The sequence below is a fragment of the Canis aureus genome, chromosome 4 (genome assembly GCF_053574225.1).
Source record: "Canis aureus isolate CA01 chromosome 4, VMU_Caureus_v.1.0, whole genome shotgun sequence".
Classification (NCBI taxonomy): domain Eukaryota; kingdom Metazoa; phylum Chordata; class Mammalia; order Carnivora; family Canidae; genus Canis; species Canis aureus.
The window spans coordinates 67,659,585-67,673,327 of NC_135614.1; the positions used below are offsets into that span (position 1 = coordinate 67,659,585).

The window sequence follows — 13,743 nt, forward strand, 5'->3', positions numbered from 1 at the left end:
GTTTAAAACTCTCATTTTATTTTCATTATCTTTAGAATGAAATTCAATATCCTAAACTTACAATGAATAAATAAGCCACTGATACCTAATGTACAGCATAACTAATAGAGATAATATTGTATTATAATCATCAAACTAGCTAAAAGACTAGAAGTTATTATTCCCCAAACTAAAAAGGTTAATTATGTAACGTCATAGGGGCACTAATTATCACTTCAGTGGCAATCATATTATAATATGGAAATATATCAAATTAACATGTCGTATTCCTTGAATTTACACAATGTTATATGTCAGATATATTCAATAACCCACACGTACACTCAAGAAATAAAAAAATCTCAATATCTTCATTATGACCCATAAGATGTGGTTTGATTTGCTCCTATCGACATTGGGAACCTTATATCAAGCAGCACCACTGTTTATATACCACGTTCCAGCCATGCCAGCCTTTTCCAAGCTCCTTGAACTTCCCAAACTTTTTCCAGCCAATGTTTTTGTGCTTGTTCTTCCCTTTGACTACAACACTCTTACCATGTATGATTTCTCACTTTTACATTCTTTGATCTTCTCTATTAAAAGGCCCTTTTTATTTCTCTCATAATACTAATTTCAACATTTATGATCTCACTTATTAATTTTTATGCTATTTTCCCTACTGGCAAATAAGCACCAGGCAGAGCCAGAGATCTTATTTGTGTTAATCATCCATGTTATCACCTGTGCCTAGTACTGTGCCATAGGCAGAAAAGATGCTCAGTGAATATTTCTGAATACCTGGGTGATTGAATGAGTACTTCAAGCACTTGACACTTTACTCCAACTGTAAGTAATAGAGTAACTTGAATGCCTAGAATTAATTACAAGTATAGATTCTATTACAGAGTGCTGATCTACTTAACTAGAGCATTTTCAATAAATGTTTTCAGTTATCAACACAGCTCTCATACATCTTTTGATTCACACATTTGCTGAATGTCTGTTTTGTGCCCATTGTATTATGCTATTCTATAGGATATATCCTATAGGATATATATACCTCGCCAATCTGTGGCACATCTTAGATCACATTAATATTACTACTCAAATATTGTTATTTCCAGCTTTCCATCCGCTCATTCAGGGACTCAAATGCCTTGACCCTTTTCCCCACTTCAGCAAAGAGGGTTTTCTATGCACTGGAACATCAGCTAAACCGTGGATCCCTACTCTGCTACTCTAAGCTCTACCTTTAATAATCACTGCTGGTCTGGTTATCTCATACCAGCTTCTGAATCCATTAAAGTGCTTATACTTACCTTTTCATCTGCAACATTAATGCTCTCAGCCCTAGTAGTACTGCAATATGTCAGTAACGTTTGCAATGTTTCATCCCACTATATTAGAAGAGGAGAGGGTTCCATAGATGGATGGGTTGGGCATCTGTACCAATAAGAGTAGTTTCACAATTATACCAAGTAGATTCAAAACTATAAAAACTCAAAACAATAAAGGTGCATTTCTTGATCATGTGATTGTACTAGGTGGAAGAACAGGTTGATGGGGCAGTTCATCAAGGTTCTATCATCTTCTGCAAGTGGCTTCCAAGGTTCCTTGGGGGAGGTTTCTGTTATAGGTAGAAAGAAGAGGAAAGGAGCATGGAGGAACACCATATAAGATTTTTATAAGCCAGTCCTGAAAGTAGCACTATCACTTCCTATCATACTCCATGGGATAGAACTCAATCATGGTAATAATACATAATGACAAGAATAGCTGGGAAATGTGGTATCAACATGGGAAATCACTTTCCAATAATAATTCAGAAACTTTTCAAGGGCACTAGGCTATGCCTGCCGCAGCCTAGTGTTTTAGAATATAGTAGACAGCTTTTCATTCTTCACAAAGAACACTTCATGTCCCCAGGATCTGCATATGCTTCTGGATAGATTTGAATTGGTTTCAGGATTGGGCACCACATCATCCTCAGACCTACCATTTCACTAGGATCTTTAACCTTTAATTCATGTGGCTAAACCTAAGAACGCCTGCAATGGCTCAAGGTCCTCCTTGTACCTTGGCTTTTGGAGCCCTCTATTAAGCCATAAGTTATATTTGTGGGATTAATATTTTGGGCAAAATATAGTTTTCCACTTCCAAGAAACTCATCAATGCTCAAAAGAAAATCACTAGGAGCAAATATACACTTTCTGATAATCATGTTCTTTAAAACTATCTACAGGTCATATCTCATACCTCAAACCCAACCCTTCCAGGATCTTTGTCAGGAATTTGAGATAAGCCTAAATATTGGTAGGAATTTATATAGGAATAGGGACTAAAGAAATAATTCTAAATGAAATGTAAAATTTGAGCAAAGACTGGTAAGAATTTATTCATTCACTCATTCATTCAGAGACCTAGACATATGAAGTTTCTGCCATCTTGCACAAGTAGATTCCAAAGTTCCCGTTTATAAGGCAGAAATAATATTCTTTACATGGACTATAAACTACCTTATGGTAGGTGCTATTTTTTAGTCTTTTCATAATTTTCATAGAATTTACTACAAAACCTATCTCACTAAAAATTTAAAAGTATAGCTCAGAGTTAAAAAATAATACCTGGAGGCTTTACACTATGATTTCATTGATGATCCTCTCTTAAGATTAGAAAATTTGGACAAATGCAAATAGATTATAGACATTTTCAAGACAATTTTAGGGAACAAACAACCAAAACTAAGGCTGAAAATAAGGATAATATATTTTAGAATTATAACCAGAGGCAAGAATCCACGTTCATGAAGCTCAGTCTTCAGAACACTGGTTAAACAAAGACATTTGGGAAAATCAGTAAGTGGCAGCTCTCCAATCCTCCTCTCTAAAGGAAATCCTGCACAGGCCTGGCCTAGCTGGCTGGAATTTGAGGGGCCACCTCAGAAGGTAGCAAAACTCTTGCCTGCATCTGTGGTACATGGCGCCAGAATCCAAATACCACTTGTGTTCCAAGAAGAGATGCCAAGGGTCAATTTGTAGAAATGTGTCCAAATGTGTTGTCAAACCAAAGAAGCCTGAGAGTCAAAGTTAAGACAGCCAAGAATCCAGGCAAAGCTATACCCAGAAACAATGGGTCAGAATTGGAAACTGAGAGATAATGACCAGGATCTACTAATTTGGGCCATCCTTCTTCTAGGTAGGGTATAAATTGGGACACATCAGTATATTTAAATAGGACAGAGCAAACAGTAAGCTGGCTTTTAAAATTTTTTAAAATTAAAAATTAAAATTAAAAATTAAAATTTTTAAAAATTAAAAATTTAAATTTAAATTTAAAATTTTAAACTGGCTTTTAAAAATTAGGATAAAAACTAATTCTACCAGAGAAGACTTCCAGGAATGTGAAATAAATGGTAAGAAATGGGCAGCCCCAGTGGCCCAGGAGTTTAGTGCCACCTTTGGCTCAGGGCATGATCCTGGAGATCCCGGATCGAGTCCCACGGCAGGCTCCCTGCGTGGAGCCTGCTTCTCCCTCTCCCTCTGCCTGTGTCTCTATGTTTCTCATGAGTAAATAAATAAAACCTTAAAAAAAAGTGGTAACAAATGTAACTTGATTTGAAAAAAGTCCATAGATCTTGGCTTTTCCTAAACATATTCTTTATTGACCCAATTTTCAAAGAGACTTTTGAAATTTAACCACTAAAGTCATTGGTGGAGAATAATCAATTACTAAGAGTAGACTTACATAAAATCTGGGAACCCTAGCAAAGCACTAAGTCACATATCCTCTTTTGAAACAGTTTAATTAGTTGTCACTTAACAAAGCAGAGACCTAAAGAGTAAAGTTTTGATTATGACAGGGAGAGAATTTAAGAGCAGTATTTTTTTGAGTGTAACTTTCCTAGATTGGATTTCCCTGAAATAGACCCAGCTACAAGAATTCATGTACAAGTGATTTATGAAGAAAGCGCTCTCAGGAAAAGCCAGTAAGGAGTGGGAAAAGGAGGGCACCAGGGAGGGGGAAAGCCAAACAAGAATGCAATTTCAGTAAAGTCCCCTGCCCCTGCAGGATAAGGATAGGGGCAATTGATCCCACCAGAGATCTCTGAAGTGTAGACTGTACCTCAGAGTTATCTTGTTCCAGAGCAACTGCCTTTCACATCCCTATGTTGTGCCAGACCAGAATTTGGAAGGAGTCACCGTGAGCAGACATCAACATGAGGTACTTCTAGCTCTCTTCACAGGCAAGCAAAGGCAGTCTTCTTTTGGACAGTCACAGGTATAGTCTGTTGGAAGCCAAAGTGCTAGGGTTGGAAATCCGTGAAGGAGTAAAAGGTATTTGGGGGGAATCCGAGCAGAAGATTGATAATTGTGGTGGTGTTACAGATGATTTTAATTTATATATGTCAACTTTATTCCATTAGCAATATTTTTAGCACGATAACATGATTAAATATCCATTTCTAAGAAAAAGTAGTGTTTCTTATAATATCTGGAACAACACAATGATTTAAAAAGGGGAGAAAAATTGTATTCCTTCAAGTAACCAATGTTAAAATTGTTATTTGTTTATTCTTAACATTTTTATCCATGTTTATGTAAACATATGGACATATAAGGTTTTTAATGAAAATGATAACAGCATATACAACACTTTCTCCTTGCCTATTTAAAAATATTACACAACCATCCTTTCAGATAAATACACAAACATGCACAATTCATTTTCAAAGAAGAGAAAACAATCGATATGGATAACCCAAAATGTATTAAATTATTTCCCTCTGAATGATGAACATTAAAGATGATTCTTTTTCTATGACATTGTAAATAATACTAAACTAAAAACTTGTATATTTATGTCCTTATATGCCAGTGTTTTATTTCTATAGGATAGATACTAAATACTAAAATTTCTGGGTCAAAGAGTATGTAGGGGTCTGGTATTAAAAGGTAAAGAAAAATTTAGTTGAGGACCTTGCTTCCTATTTCACTGAGAAAGTAGAAGCAATCAGAGGAGAATCTTCACAAACTGCCTCAAACACATTCCCTATTGGTCAGGATCTGCATCATATCCCATGTCTTCCTTCCCATCATAAACGATCCATCCATTCCCCTTTCTAAATCCAATGTCTCTACCCATATACTACTTCATTCCCTCCTTGCCTACTCAAGGACACTGTTATTCTAGCAATGTTCCCCTCTTTCTTTCTCCCACACTAACTCAATTTGTCCATTTACTTTTATTATATATTTAGGATAGAACCACTTAATCACCACCTTTAATGTCACAACCTTTGGTCCAAGCTATCATTCTTTCCTGGATCATGGCCCTACATGCCAAAATGGCCTGTTTCGTTTTTTTTTTTTTTTTTCTTTCAAGATTTTATTATTTATTTATTTATTTATTTATTTATTTATTTATTATTTATTTATTCATTTATGAGACACAGAAAGAGAAAGAGGCAAAGACATAGGCATAGGGAGAAGCAGGCCCCATGGGGATCCTGATGCAGGACTTGATCCCAGGATCCAGGATCATGACCTGAGCTGAAGGCAGATGCTCAACTACTGAGCCACCCAGGAGCCCGGCCTCTCTATTTCTACTTTTGTTCCTTTCAATCTATTCTCAAAACAGTAGTCAGAATCATTCTTAAGACAGATCAGATATCCAGAGTGAAGGTTTTTCTAGCAACCCTATTAGAAATTTGGGGTTTCAACCAAAATGTCCTCTAATCACCTCTAATGGCCCAATTCTATATTGTTCCCTGCTTTCTTTTATAGCATTTACCACATATAAATAAAATCTATAATTTACATACTCTAGATTACTTTAATACCTTATAAGTTAATGCAAATCATGTTCAATTCTCCTCATTTAATTTTTCTCTTTATATTTTTCAAGATTATGAAAAATGTGTAAAAAGTAGAAGAGATTTTTGCAACATCTACTACTCATCACCTACATTTGACCAGTAATTTTTTACTGTACTTATGGTATCATGTTTCCTTTTCTTTCTTCATTCCGTCTAGCCACACAGCCATCTTATTTTTTATACATTTCATAGAAAATTGCAGAAATCAGGTTTAATTTTTATCTCACTGATGCCTGATGATGCTGAACACTTTTTCATGTGCTTATTGTCTTTTCATATATCTTGTTTTATAAAATGTCTATTTAAATACTTTACCCACTTTTAACTGAGTTGTTATTTGCTTATTCAATTACAGGATTTCCTTCTATATCCTAGATACCACTTCTTTGTCAGATGTATGCTTTGTGTATATTTTCTCCCCATCTGTGGTTTGCCTATTCATTTCCTTAATTGTATATTTTGACAAACATAAGTTTTAACTTTTGATAAAGTGTAATTTATCAATTTGTATAGTTACTGCTTTCTGTAACCTTAGAAACTTTTGCTTATACACACACGATGAGAAAATTCTCCTATGCTTTGCTTCTTTTCCCTGAAAGTTTGAAGATTTAAGCTTTTGCATTTTGGTTAATAATTCATCTTGAATTAATTTTTGTGTGTAATGAGGTAATGAGGTAGGAGTTAAGCTACTTATTTTTATTAATTGGTACACTTTATTTTTAGAGCGATTTGACGTTCACGACAAAACTGAGCATAAAGTATAGAGAGCTCCTGTCAGTCAGAATATTGTTCATTACCAGTTACCAATCTCAGGGGAAGACTACACATATTTCTGTCCACTGAATCTTAGTGTCAGAGTCACCAAGGAAAACACAACACAGTCAAGCACTGGGATGGAATAAACTTTACTTACATAGAGAAGAGACAGAATAAGATCAACTCCAATATTGGGTGTGGCACATGGCCAACAAGTCTCTCCCCACAGCCAACGCAGGACAATTTGCATATTTACATCCTTCTCTAGCTATGGTAAAGTGACTCTCTTGAGGAGTTTGAAATACTTGTAGCTGGAGGAATGCCTGAGAGCCAGTGACTTCCATGCTGAAGCAGAACAAAGGAACCCTCACTGCTCCTGAAACAGGAGAAGATATTCCAGACAAGGTGGTAAATCCTGTACAGGCTGTGTGGTTCTTTATCTGTTGGTAAGTTAATGTTGCTAGCCCAAGGCTCATTGTTTTACAGAAGCGTAGGGATCAAAAGATTGAATGCATGAGACTGCATTGCTCAATAGTTCCCATATACTGCCTGTCTCCACACATGCTTAAACTACCCCCACTATCAACATCCTGCACCAGAGAAGTATTTTGGTCATAATTGACTCATTATTATCAGCCATAGTTCATTGTTTACATTAGGATTCACTCTCAGGGCTGTACATTCTACAGGGTCTAACAAATGTATGATGACATGTTTCTGTTACAGTATTGCACAGTAGTTTCACTATCACAAAAATCCTCTGTGCTCTATTCAACACTCCCTCCCACTCAAGACTGGTGACCACTATTTATTTTTACTGTCGCCATAGGATTGCCTTTTCTAGCATGTCATATAGTTGGAATCCTACATTACATATGAATCCATTTTGAATTGGCATCATTCAATTGGTAAAATACATTTAAGTTTTCTCCATGTCTTTTATGGGTTGATATAGCTCATTTCTTTTTAATACTGAGTAATATTCCATTTTCTGGATGTACTACAGTTTATTCACCCTCTCACTAGTGAAGTGTGTCTTGGTTGCCCCACAGTATTGGCAGTTATGAATAAAGTTGCTATAAACGTCTGTGTGCAGGTTTTTGTGTGAACATAGTTTTTAAATTCATTTGAGTAAATACCAGAAATATGATTGCTGGATCATATGGTAAGCATGTGTTTAGTTTCATAAGAAACTGCCTGTCTTCTGAAGTGGCTATACTATTTTGCACTTCCACCAGCAATGAATGAGAGTTCCTGTTGTTCCACATCCTAGACAGTATTTGGTGCTATCAGTATCTTGGATTTTGGCCATTCTAATAGGTGTGTAGAGGAATCTTTTTCATGGTTTTAATTTGGATTTCTCTAGTAACGTGATGTTGACCAACTCTTCATATACTTACTTGCCCTCTGTATATCTTCTTTAGTGAGGTGTCAAAGTCACTTGCCCATTTTTAAATTCGATTATTCATTTTCCTATTGTTGAGTTTTAAAAATTCTTTGTATATTTCGGATAACAGTTCTTAATCAGACGTGACTTTTGAAAATATTTTCTCACAGTTTGTACTTCCCACCTTTTCTCTTAAGACTGTCTTTGCAGAGCTCAAGTATGTAACTTTCATGAAACTCAGCTTATCTTTCTTTCTTACATGGATCATGCCTTTGGTGTTGTTTCTAAAAAGTCATTACCATATACAAAGTCATCTAAGTATTCTCCAGTGTTGTCTTCTAGGAGTTTTACAGTTTCATGTGTTGTATTTAGGTCTATGATCCATTTTTTTTTGTTTTTTTTTTCTATTTTTTTTCTATGATCCATTTTGAGTAAATTTTTGTGACAGTGTACATTCTGTGTCAGGATTAATATTTTGCATGTAGATGTCCAGTTGCTCCAGGGCCATTTGTTGAAAAGACTATCTCCATGTATTTTCTTTGTTCCTTTGTCGAAGATCAGTTGACAGTGTTTATGTGGGTCTAGCTTTGGGCTCTCTACTCGGTTCCATTGATCTATTTGTGTATCTTTTATCAATACCACATGTCTTAATTACTGGTAGCTTTGTTTGTAAATCTTGAAATCAGGTAGTGTCAATACTCCAACTGTTCTTCTCTTTCATTACTGTATTGGCTATTCTGGGACTTTTGCCTCTTTATATAAACTTTAGAACAAGCTTAATATCCACAAAATAATTGAGATTTTAATTGGCATTGCAGGGAATCTACAGATCGGCTAATATCATAACAATATTTAGCCTTCTTATCTATGAACATGGATTATTTCTCCATTTATTAAGTTCTTTGATTTTATTTATCAGAATTTTGTAGATTACCTCATACAGATCTTGTGCTTAGTTTATTAGTTTTATAGCTAAATATTTCATTTGGGGCATGCTAATGTAAATGTGGTTTTTTGTTGTTTATTCTTTTAAAGATTTTATTTATTTATTTATTTATTTATTTATTTATTTATTTATTTATGAAAGAGAGAGATAGAAAGTAGGACTGGGGGGCAGAGGCAGAGGGAGAGGGAGAAGCAGACTCCTTCCTTAGCATGGGCTTGATCCCAGGACACTGAGATCATGACCTGAGCCGAAGGCAGACACTTAACTGACTGAGCCACCCAGGTGCTTCTGTAAATGTGTTTTTAATTTCAAATTCCTCTTGTTTATTACTGGCATATTGAATAGTTAACTTGTGTATGTTAATTGTGTATCCTGCAATCTTATTTTAAATGCTTATGCTCTATGAGGTATTTTTTGTTGTTTTTAAATTTTTTTCTACCTAGACCATCATGTTATCTGCTAAGAGGTTTAATTCTTTCTTCTTATTCTGTATACATTTTCTTTTCCTATATTATTGTATTACTTAGGACTGATAGTACGATGTTGAAAAGTAGTGGGTAAGAGACATCTTTGCCTTGTTCCTGGTCCTAATGGGAACGTTTTGAGTTTCTCACAAGTATGATGTTAACTAAAGGTGTTTTTGTAGATGTTCTTTGTCAAGTTTTAGAAGTTTCCTTTCTGTTCCTAGTTTGCTAAGACTTTTTACCATGAAAGGATGTTGAAGTTTGTAAAATGCTTTTTCTATATCTATCTTTATGACCATATGATTTTTCTTTTATAGCCTGTTGATGTGATGGATTATATGAATTGATTTCTGAATGTTCAACTAGCCTCTCATATTGGAGATAAATTTCACTTGCTCATGGTATATAATTGTTTTTATATATTGCTGGATTTGATTTGCTAATATTTTGTTAAATGCATTTGTACAAATGTTCATGGCAAATATTCTTTTCTTGTGATGTCTTTGTCTAGTTTGGTATTAAGGTATGCTGGCCTCATAAAATGTCTTAAGGAATATCCCCTCTGCTTCTAGCCTCTGAAACAGATTGTAGAGAATATGTATAATTTATTGTTTTGATGTTTGGTAGAATTCACCAGTGAACCCATTTGGGCCTGCTGCCTTTTGTTTTGGCAGGTTATTAATTATTGACTCAACTTATTTAATAGATAGAGGCCTATTCAAATTGTCTGTTTATTCCAGTGTGGGTTCTGGCAGATTATGTCTTTCAAGAAATTGATCCATTTCATCGAGGTTACCAAATTTAGGGGCAGAGAGTTATAAATAGTATTCTTTTATTATTTCTTTATCATACATCAGATCTGTAGCAATGACTCCTCTTTTTTTTTCCTCTTTTATTTCTGATAAAATAATTCAGTACTTCGTGTTTGCTCTCATTTTTTTGTTAGTGTGGCTAATGGCTTATCACTTTCATGGATCTTATCAAAGAACTAGCTCTGGTTTTATTCATTTTCTCCATTGATTTCCCATTTTCAATTTCATTGATTTTTGCAGTATATTTATTATTTTCCTTCTTTAAATTTAATCTGATTTTTTTTAGCTTCCTAGAGTGGAAACTTAGATTAATTTAAAGTTTTTCTTCTTTTCTAATATATGCATTCATGCTATAAATTTCCCTCTAAGCACTGCTTCCACTATATCCCACGAATTTTGATAAGTTGTATTTTCAATCAATTCAAAATATTTTTAAATTTCTCTTGATATTTCTTTTTTGAACCATGTTTTATGTAGAAGTGTGTTGCTTAATCTCCAAGTATTTGGGATTTTTACACATATTTTTTACAACTATCTTATTTGTTAATATTTTCTAGTTTAATTTCACTTTAGCCTAAAAGCAGACATTGCATGATTTCTACTCTTTTAAATTTGTTAAAATGTGTTTTATTACCCAGAATGTGATTTATTTTGGTGAATGTTCCATATGAGCTTGAGATGAGTATTTAGTCTGCAAGTGTTGCATGAAATAGCTATAAAAAAAATAGATGTCGATTATATCTAGTCAAATGATAGTGCTGTTGAGTTCACCTATGTCCTTACTGATTTGTCTAATGGATCTGCCATTTCTGATAGAGTGTTTTTAAAATCTTCCAAATATAATAGTGGATTCATCTATTTCTCCTTATAGTTCTTTCAGTTTTTCCCTCAAGTAGTTTGGTGTTCTATTATTAGGTGCATATACATTCAGGATTATTATACCTTCTTGGAGTACTGACCCTTTTATCATTATGTAATGCCTCTCTTTATCCCTGATAACTTTCCTTGCTCTGAAGTCTGCTCTGTCAAAAATTAATATAGCTATTCCAGCTTTCTTTTGGTTAGTGTTACCATGGTAGAATTTCCTCCATTAATTTACTTTTAGTCTATATGTATTTTTATGTTTAAAGTGGGTGTCTTGGGATCCCTGGGGGCTCAGCAGTTTAGTGCCTGCCTTTGGCCCAGGGCGTGATCCTGGAGACCCAGGATGGAGTTCCACGTCAGGCTCCCTGCATGGAGCCTGCTTCTCCCTCTGCCTGTGTCTCTGCCTCTCTCTCTCTCTCTCTCTCTCTCTCTCTCTGTGTGTGTGTGTGTGTCTCATGAATAAATAAATAAAATCTTTAAAAAAAATTAAAAACAAATAAAGTGGGTGTCTTCTAGACAACATATTGTTCGGGTGATAGTTCTTAGGCAGCCAATAGTGTCTGCTACATAAACCTCTGCATTGCAAAATACCAGAGACATTTTACACATAGACTAACACAGGAACGATAGGCCCCAGAATAGTGCAATGTGGTACTGTCAAAATTAATTACTGGTAATTTTGTGAAAATAGTATTGGGGAATTTATAAAGTAAAAATTGATTTATTTTCATCCAATTGCATAGCCACTTAAATGAGAGTGAGATTAGTGTTGGTAAAGAATTCAAGGAATGAGCACTCTAAGCATAGACATACAATGAAAAGGGAGAACATTCTAGCTGGGGAAGTATATGGAGTGATATCTAATTATATTGAGAAAATATATGGATAAAGTGACATCATTAGATTAAGATTTTCTAAAAAGTCTCTGGTAAGTTTTCACATGCACACAAAAGTAGAGAAAGCATACTAAAAATAAGAAATGCTTGATAATAATAAAAGCAATCTTCTCTGTTTAAAGAAGTACCCTAGAGGAGACATGACCAAAATAGTTAGAGATGAAGTCTAGTTAGTTCAAGAGTAAGACTGATATTAAAAATTAAGCCATCTTTCCACACAGATGAAAGGGAAGGCCAAGGATTATTTCCTTGGGATAAATTCCTAGAAATCACCTGATGAAAGATTATATCATTGTTTGCTCATTCATGCAGTTTTTGACAATTTCTTTTCAAAATTTCCAACTGAACCAGAACTTTCAACTGCTGATCATTCCAGTGTCTTTGGGGACTCTAAAATATTAAAAATATAAATAATCAAACACAGCAGTCTCATCATGGATGCCTATGGTTACTCTTGACTTTTTTTTTTTTATTGATTTATTTGAGACAGCACAAGCAGGGGGATGGGGTGGAAGGGGCAGAAGGAGAAGCAGACTCCCCACTGAGCAGAGAGCCCAACATGGGGCTCGATCCCAGGACCCTGATGATCATGATCAGAGCCAAGATCAGATGCCTAACCAACTGAGCCACCCAGGCACCCCTATTCTTGATTTCTTATCTTTAATCAAGTAACAGGGACTTGACTTCTAATCCCTTCCCATCCGAAGGGGAAAGACTGGAATTTTGCTAGTATTTTTACATAATTTACGTAAAAGCACCTGGATTTTTGCCAGTCTTTTTACATAATTTACATAAAAATCTAAATAGATTTAAAAAAAAAAAAAACTAAAGTTCCCTTTAGTCCATGTTTGCATTTACTCACTAGATCTCTCACTCTATTACTCTTTCTTAAAAAAATATTTTATATTGTTTTTGCTGCCAAAGATGGATACAATGAGTATAATGGGAAGTAGGGGTGCACAGCTTCTAAAAGTTCTGTCACTAATTAGCTGGATAGTGTTGGGCAAGTAATTTTTCCTTCATGGACCATAGCTGCCTCATGTGCAACTATAGGACAAAATGAAAAGACAGCTTGGTATTAGATGGGCATTTCTGTTCCATTATTCCATGATTCTAGAAAATAACTTGAGTGACAAGATCCTACTTTCAATGTTAAGTATCATCCATTTTTCTACTGCCCTAGTGTAGTACTGGTAAAATAACAATTTTCATTATACTGGGTCTCATATGTTAGAGAATTTTAAAGCCAAAGTTATTCATCCCTTTGCCTAAATATTAGTTGTAGGCCTCACAATTCTTTGTATTAGATTCAGAAATATAATCTAGACATCCTAACTTCCAGGTCTCATGCACTTCCCTCTTTTTTCACCTGAAAATGTAATAATTACACACTATGTGAGCCTGACAATTATGCTGAATTGTCCTTTCCTCCCCATATGAACACTGTGGATGATATTATCAGTGGACATAATTAAAACATTTGTCATTCCACATCTTAATTGTATCTGGACAGACTCAGCATCCAAAAGTATGGAAGTCTCAAAAGTAAAAGCTGAGAAATTGTATATTTTCCTATAAGAAATAGCTCCAGGAAATACACCTTTGTCAGAAAATTAACCCAGAATAACATTCAGCAACACATAGCATACACACCTGCTGAGGAAAACATTGATTTGAGGTTCTAAATATTGCTCAATTTAAAACATATTACCTTCCCTTTCTATAAACTTTAAGGCCTTTTTAAATGAAAAAATATTAAAA

The 13,743-nt window shown here is 34.8% G+C and overlaps 1 long non-coding RNA gene across 1 annotated transcript in view; it reads right to left on the minus strand.

The window, feature by feature from the left end:
- Positions 1-1,307: 1,307 nt before the first annotated feature.
- The window catches only part of LOC144312897 (uncharacterized), an 88,625-nt gene continuing 76,189 nt past the window's right edge, over positions 1,308-13,743 (minus strand). Inside the window, exons 3-4 of the long non-coding RNA XR_013378548.1 lie at positions 4,105-4,267; positions 1,308-1,609 (exon numbers count right to left, since the gene is read on the minus strand). This is a non-coding gene — a long non-coding RNA (uncharacterized LOC144312897). The remainder of the gene's footprint in view (positions 1,610-4,104; positions 4,268-13,743) is intronic.